Source organism: Microtus ochrogaster, linkage group LG4, assembly GCF_000317375.1.
Source record: "Microtus ochrogaster isolate Prairie Vole_2 linkage group LG4, MicOch1.0, whole genome shotgun sequence".
Classification (NCBI taxonomy): Eukaryota; Metazoa; Chordata; class Mammalia; order Rodentia; family Cricetidae; genus Microtus; species Microtus ochrogaster.
The window spans coordinates 42,111,481-42,119,823 of NC_022030.1; the positions used below are offsets into that span (position 1 = coordinate 42,111,481).

Sequence of the window (8,343 nt, forward strand, 5' to 3'; positions counted from 1 at the left end):
AGACCTTGACATGGAATGCTAGTCTAGAGACCTTGACTAGGCATGCTAGTTAGTCTAGAGACCTTGACATGGAATGCTAGTCTAGAGACCTTGACGTGGCATGCTTACCAATAAAATTTGTTCTATAGAAAAAATGTTAAATGCTAATAAACAGTACCACTGATGTTCAACACACACTTAAGCTATTCTTCCCTTATAGGGAATTAAGCCTTATTTATCTGATGGCTCATTTTTTTCTAGATATTTTAAAGTTCTCATACATGGTTTGAGAAGATTCAGAAAAGTTAATTTTTTCTGATTTCTGATACTAAAAGGGAAACTCAGTTATAACCCAGCAATGGCGATGAGAAGCCAATATTCCTCCTGATAGTGTCCCAAGATTTCTTTAAAACATTACATAGTTTATGTGTATGTATTTGCCTGCATAAGTTTATATGCATTGTGTGTGCAGGAGCCCAGAGTGGCCAGAGCAGGGGACCTTTACCTGGAACTTCAGTAACAGGTGATGTGAGTTGCCATGTGGCTGCTGGGGCAAAAGTGGGGCACTGGTTCCTCTAACTACTGAGCCATCTCTCCAACTCCATGTGCCTAGGTTTCCTACAGATACTTAGCCACTCAAGACACTCAGCTGTTTACACATGCATCTCCCTGTAACAATCTGACGAACTCCTCAAAGGAATACAGTTCAACCAACAAAATGGTCCACCAGGGAGAAACTGTCTGAGTGTGACTCGGAGGATTGTCCCTTAAATCAGAGACTAATCTCAACATTTCGATGCAGCCCTAGATGATGCACCCAAAGGTCACATTAACATGTGGGTAGAATATGACATGACGCAGGGCCTGGGAGTTTTGCATAAAGAGGATGAAATATGGCAAGGGCCAAGCAGACACTGGGCTGACTCTATAGACCTTTTTAGTGCTGTGACCCTTTAATACAGTTCCTCATATTGAGATGACCCCAAATCATAAATTATTTCATTGCTACTATATAACCCTAATTTTGATGTTACAAATTATAATGTAAATATCTGATATGCAGGATATCTGATATGAGACCCCTGTGAAAGGGCCATTTGACACCCCTTCCCAGTGGGGTGAAGACCCACAAGGTGAGAACCTTTGTTCTAGGCAGAAAAGAGGGTCAAATAAATTAGGAAGCAGGAACAGAGAACTGCAGCTCAGAAGCTTGCCCAGGGTTACATAGGTTAACATTCCCAAACTTGAGCCACAAGAATTCATTATGTTGTAATAAGCAGAGACCATGGGCCGAAAGAATAAAATGCCAAATGCTAATTATGGCTTGTTTAATGGATCATTCACAAAATAACTGGCTGTAATGACAAAATCTCAGGAGTAAAAAGAGGCAATTCTCTCTCACCTTAAAGAAGCTTGCTGCACAAAAACAAGGGCTCACACTGGATTTGCTCTTAACAGTGGCTCTAATCATTTCTATCTTTTTTGGGGGGGTCATTTGCCTTCTAACCTCTCACTAATGAAAGTGTTTGTCCAAATACAGAACCTCAGAACCCCTTCTGGCCTTAGCATTCAGATTCTGAATTCCATCGGGGTCCCTTCCCTTCACCTCTGCTTTAAGGTTGCAGAGGTAAATCTCCTAGCATCTTCTCTGTCCCACTTAGGACTTATTCTCTGTGCAGCGGCCATGGCAACAAAATATGACTTTTACTTGTTAACCCACAGGATATTTCTTCCTCTAGGAAAAAAATGTCTATAATGCCAGGAAAAGAACATGGAGTCTAGAGTGCAAAATGTATTCATTGGCCGAGTGGGTGAATTTGTCTCTAGGTTAGAAAAAAGTCTAGACATCATTTCTTTACCACAAGAACTCCCCACTTTTGTTTCATTTTGCTCTAGTCTGTAGAATCTTGCTACCCAGCTCCAAATTCTTATCTCCATTCTCCCCATTTCATTAGAACCTTGTTCAATGGATGCATTATTTTTCTGCTTATATATGCAACCACACTTTTCTGTCTGCTTAATCCTATTCTTGAGATTTCTCATGTACCAAAAGCCCATCGAGTTCTATCATTGCTTCTTTGCCTTCCTCTGATTGAATCTTGTTTTCCTCTGAATCCTTAGAGTATGAAGCATATTTCCACATTGTTTACTTTATAAAATCTTGTATCTGTCCTGTAATTCGACTGTTCTGTAGCCTGGCTTAGATTCAAAACTAAAGTATGTATAACTATCAGGGTCTCCATCCCTTCATTTGTAAAGTACGTGATCTACACCAGAGTCATGATGAAAATGTCTGCCACAAGCTAGCGTATGGCATTAACAGAATCTCCGATACTGTGTTCCAGAGCAAATCAGAGCCACATTTGAACCAAACATATTTTATCTAGTCAAGGATTTAACAATATAGACTGTGATTTTTGATTTTTGGTAACATCCATTGGAAATCACCTGAGCTGTAGGGCGGAGGTACAAATGATTCCACTGCAGTTTTATGATCACCTTGACAAATTGGGGAAAGCGGTAAACAAAGTTGATCAATGTGTGTCAGAAAGTTATGCAAGTGATCATGATGAATGGGAAAAGGACAAAATTCAATTATGTATTCCCCGGTCCTGATTATATAAATTTAAATGCAATAGAATGAAAAAAAAGACAAAATATTCATATGTTATTAGCCAGTATATTATGATACATTGTAAAAGTAGGGACGAGCACCATTTCTTCTTATATAATGTGTAGACTTACAAACTTTTATGAAATGTAGATTGATTGAAATATTTTATTCATTAATTTTTTTGAAAAATCCAAGTATTAGCTTTGCTTTCTAACATATTTGCTATATTCCTCTTGGCTATTTATTATTTATTTATTTGTTCTTCTAATTCTTCCTTCTGTGTTCCCAATTCCTGTCTTATTCCGTGTCTATCATGAGCATGTTGTTACATATCTTCTCGTTGGTTCTGCTCTCACCCTTTTTCTTGGTAGCATTACCCGCATCCTCCAGACCTTTCTTTATCTTATATCTCTGTCCTCTGCAATCTCCCACGCCAGTCCATTCACAAATCCATATCATGCACAGTCCATCCTTCATGCCCCTACACATATCACCATCATTAACATACCCTCTTCCACTCACTTAGTACTAATTGGCTATGCGTCTTCTATAACTCCAGGATCAACAAAAAGATAACTCCTTTCTGCAAGTGGCTCTCAGACACGTTTCTCTAAATCTCTTTTAAACTTTGAAGCCATCTGTGAATTACTCTTCTGCCCTTTATTTCTGCCAGCAGTCAATCAGTTGCTGCATCTGAGTGTAATTTGGGACTCAGAAGCATCTTTCACTTTCATGCTCTTTTTTCATATCTACAACAAATGCTCTTTGTCCTTCCATCCCTCTATGACAATGTCTAAAATGATGCTTCATGCAACATGCTTACTTCAACGGTCTTACACAGAGCTGCAAGATAAATAATCTGAAAATAATTTTGGCCATAGTTATCTTCTGTTTATAAATATCTTCTTATTGAATAAGAATAAAACCACATAAATACAAAACAAAAAAACTCAATGTATTATTTAAAAACTTCTTCTTTAACTAACGGCCATTTTTTATTTTGCTATTCAAGGGGGGGGGTAATGGTCATTTCATATGGTATAGACTTGTAGTAGCCATGGACTTGTCCACTCTTTGCTCCAAGTGTCCCCTTGATCTATCTATGGTCTAGGACATATGAGATCCATCTGTGCTCCCAAGGCTTGGCCAATTCCTTCACTGCTGATGTTAATCTTTGCTTTTCTTGAAGCTCCTACTATGCAGTATTCCCCTTGACCACTCCTGTTCACCTCTGGATTTCACCACCAATGTCTTGTGCATAAATTCCATACACTGAAGTCCCTGAGAAAATTATATGATTGGTACGGTACAATCAATGCCCTTTGGGCCTTTTTTCCCCTCTATGGCAGCATCTGAAAAGATGTTTTCTGCTGCCCTGTTCTGCTCCTACTGCACCAGCTAACCTCGGGAACTATTCCATTGAAGCCACTCTTTCACAAGAAGAGTGTTTCAATACATGCTGTATATCTCTTATTTCCCTGGTGATTTTATGGGTAACTTTTCTTTAGTTTGAATATTTTTCACAATGTCCATGATACAAATTTCCACCTTATTTATTTCAGACACTCAAACCTTTTGTGATTATTTCAATGTTAAAAGTCTTTACAAAATATTTTATGAGTTGTATTTTGCTCTTGAATTTGCTAATTTTAACACACAGATTATACAACTAATTATAAAACCCCATGAAAATAACAAGGTAAATGTATTGTTAATTCATTTATAAACCTATGAGTTTATCTGACAGCCTTCTAAGAAACTGTATGAAATTAAATATATTATATAAGATGTATGAAAACATGAGTATTATATGTTTGATATATAAGAACTTGAATGATGTAACTATTTGAAGACACACTTCTATTACATGTAAATGAAAGTCTGCAAAGTATACTGTTTTGCTTATATTGTAGCCTTGTATTATCTACATAGATATAATATTAAGGAAATAACTAAATACAAAAAGTCTACTAGATAAGTTTAATATTTGTGTCTCTGAGGGTTTGAGGCCAGACATGGTGATCACACAGCTGGAGCCTCAGTTCACTCATTTGTGAAATGAAGACTGTACCTGCTCCTGAGAATTACAGAGTTAAATGGGATATCACATGTAAGAGCAGGATAATGTCAGGCAGGTAGTTACCAATAACAAATCATCGATCTAATTAACAAAAGCAAATGACAATAATGAATGACATTCTCCAAAATTACTATGACTCTAAAAGTTTCTTTAGAGAGACTTACGTATATAGAATGATAACCTATGCACTTTGTTTTTGTTTTGTTTTTGCTTTTAGAGACAGCGTCTAAATATATAGTGACCTGGATCTGCTGATCGTCCTGCCTCAGTCTCCTAAATGCTGAGATTACAAAACTGCCCTATTCCTGCATATCTCATCTACTCTTCAGTGTTCTCTTGCTCATAGATTATCATTTCTAGCATAGTCTGTGTAGACAAATCTAGTGATGGAGTCCTCTGCCCCTCTGCTACTGCAGAAGCTTGGCAGGAGACCCAAAGTGCAGATAGCAGAGTGGATCCTGGGAGTACTGTGTGGGAGGCGCCCATAGCAAAGCCAGGCTGCCGCTTGTCTTTTTTTATCTTTCTGATGAAACTGAATTTTTTTCCACTTTAACTGAAATCCAGAAAAATCATTCCCACATAACCTGAAGGAATTTTAACACACAGCTCTATTATTCTCAAGCAATTCATCTAATAATCAGTGGCTAGGAATTGGGCTGTGACTCAGTGGTAGAGCCAATGCCTACAACTTATGGGGTTCCGCATTAAAACACCAGCACTACAAACATTAATAATTAACAATAGGACACACAAGTTCTAGGTAACTAAACACACAAAATATCAAATTTCTATTCTTAAGGTGTCATCGCATAAAAAAACAAAAGAAAGAAAATAAAGTCTTTACAAATTAAGTAATTAAATAAATAAATATTAATGGAACTGTTGTGGTCCAGTCACTATTTTATGTGTTAAAAATAACATTACTGGGAGAAAATCCAGTAAAGAAGTTAAGAACTGTGCAGACAATATTGATTAGTCACTAGGGCACTGAGACCTCACTCAGAGCTATTTTAACAAGCTGCTGCTTATTACAGACCCATCATCATCCCCACTAGATGATTCCAAAATGGCCCTGGAAGAGGAGGCAACAGGGTCCTCTTGCTGGTCATGTGCCACCTTTTCAAAGCCTGGACAAACTGCAATGGAGTGGGGCAGTTCACACTGACAGGGTATAGCAGACTTTATATTGAATAGGATAAAGATAAGTTTACCTTCTTCAACTAGCACAGACACCCCAAAGCTTAAATACAAGTGTCTGATACATCGGAAAGCTAAGAATCAGACCACGTGGGAGATAAGTGTGTGTGTGTGTGTGTTCTACATGGATTTGGTGAGATAAAAAATAACAGATAATTTTCACCAAACATGAAATATTTTCATTTACTCAAAGTAAAACCTCAAAAAAGAACGATCTCTAGAGTTTTTCAACATCCGGGGGAATGACAAGTCTTCTTTCGGGCTTACCTAAGCGATCATACGGAATGATTTTCGAGACAAAAAACTGCATAATCATCTCATCGGTTTTTAAGACCAGTCTACTGGAATGAATGCAGTATCTGAAATCACTTAGCACCGTTTTTGAGAACACACTAATTTATTAAAAAAAATGCATTCTACTGGCTAAAAATCGTCTGTGGCTCAGCCTACGCTTTGGACAGTGTCATCGGCCTCTCCCCTCTTGCACGGGGACTGCCCACAGAAGCCAGGCTCTTCAGCAGTGCTTGTGGATGAATAAATTAAGTCACTCGTGATTACACATTGTAGAGAAAATTAACCGAGGACAATGCACTAGGCTCCCTCAGCTGCTGCAAATCTTTGCATTCATGCTGTACACATACAGTTGTGACATTTCACTCTTCGGGTGGCTGTCTCAACCATTGGTAAATTATAGTTTTTAAAAGCTAAACATTCTGTATGAAAATCTTAAACTGGGAGTCGTAAAGGGAAATGCCATAGATGCTAAGAGAAGGTTTGGGGGTGCTATCGGTCTCATCTCAGGAAGGCAGAAAATGTCTTCCATTTTTTAAAAAGGCAAATGACTACTATATAGGATTTCTGGACAAGAACATATGCTAAACTCAAAGATAATGCTAAAAAAATTAAAGAGTGGACAGTATTCATAATTTCCCTTCCAAATCAATATACATTCTGATGATAAATATAAAAATTACTATTTTTCATGTAAGGCATAAGGCCCAGATCAATGGGTTCAATGCCTGAACAGCAAGAGAGAGGGTTCCTTTTTATTCTATTATTTCTGAATAAAGCATATGATACTAAATTCTGGTAAGAATGGACCGTCTTTGACTTTAGTAATATCCCTTGTTATATACTAAAACATTTGTAAAGAAATTACAATATTTTATTCACAAAACCTAACAACACTGAGTCACCCCTGGGCTTTCGTTTCCAGTGCTCACATCCCATCTACAAAGAGTGAACCATCTTATTTAGAATGTTAAAAAGAAGTGGATCCACAGGAAACCATCAGCTAAAATCATTTTTAACACATTTCTCTCAAATTCAAAAGAATACATTTTTTGTGATACAGAATTTCAGACACTTTATTAATTGTCCCAATAATAAAATTCAGATGCTACAAATGAGCTAGGCATGGTGATATTTCTTAATAATTTGCAACATAGACAAAAGGCATATTTTTATAGATGCTTTCTATTCAAAATAGACTTGGTTGGTGGATTAATCTGCATAAGAAATTCCATATCTTTTAGACAATGATCAGCACGGGCTCTTGGATAAAAGACCAACCATAAAGATAAACCTAAATAAAAACATTCCAGTTCTTTCTCAATATCCCCTTATTTAAGCATCCAAATAAAACATGCAGTACCTTTTAATTTTCTGATTGAGTGACTCCCAATCAGTGCTTCCTCTCTTAGAGACAAGCTGAAGACTCTGGAGAAAGAAAACAAAAGAAAACACGTATATACATATAGGCTTGTCAACTAAATATTAGAAATCGGAACTCACCAATAAGCCCATTCGTCTCTCATCTCCAGATAATAAATTTACCACTTGGAGTCTGTACTACAACAAATGCAGCGCTTCAATATTAAGCTCAATAATGGATTTAAAACACGGTAATCCAAGACCACATAAAGCAGATCCTTTGCATAGTGGATTAAAAATAAAGTGAAATAGATCGTAAAAGCCTTAAAGCATTACCAGTGCATATGCAGCAACGTCCCCCTGAAGCGAGTCCTTTGGAACTGCTGCAGAACCCTCCTCCAAGAACACTCCCTCTCGCTCCAGACAGACGCAGTCTGAAAGCCACCAGCTAGCGTCTGTGTGTGCCGGGGAAAGGGAAGCTGCAAATTAAAAAAAGTCCCCGCAGTGGCGGAAAGGAAAATAAGGCAAATAGGAGAGGGAGAGAGAGCTCACTAGGCTCGGAATTTTCGAGAAGGATGACGAAACACTCAGCTCCGCCATCATTCACTGACAATAGGATGGTGCCCTGGCTTAGGATTTAGCGGTTTGCCACGGGGGCTTTTGGTACCAAATGCCTGACAGGCATTTTAATCGCCTCCATCCAAGTGTGACCCCAGGAGTCTAGTCTGTAAGCCTATGAAAGTCATCATCTGGCCCCCTTTGTGTTTTTTACACACACACACACACACACACACACACACACACACACACACACACACAC

At 38.0% G+C, this 8,343-nt stretch overlaps 1 protein-coding gene across 12 annotated transcripts in view; it reads right to left on the reverse strand.

The window, feature by feature from the left end:
- The window catches only part of Map2 (microtubule associated protein 2), a 269,160-nt gene that overhangs the window by 109,317 nt on the left and 151,500 nt on the right, over window positions 1-8,343 (reverse strand). For 9 of the 12 annotated variants that reach the window (XM_026786325.1, XM_026786327.1, XM_026786335.1 and 6 more), the window contains exons 1-2: window positions 7,860-8,151; window positions 7,525-7,589 (exon numbers count right to left, since the gene is read on the reverse strand). The gene's annotated coding sequence lies outside the window, so the exon portion shown is untranslated. Of the gene's footprint in view, window positions 1-7,524; window positions 7,590-7,859; window positions 8,152-8,343 lie in introns of those variants that run through there. The other 3 variants (XM_026786324.1, XM_005361447.3, XM_026786336.1) reach the window with 2 other exon arrangements.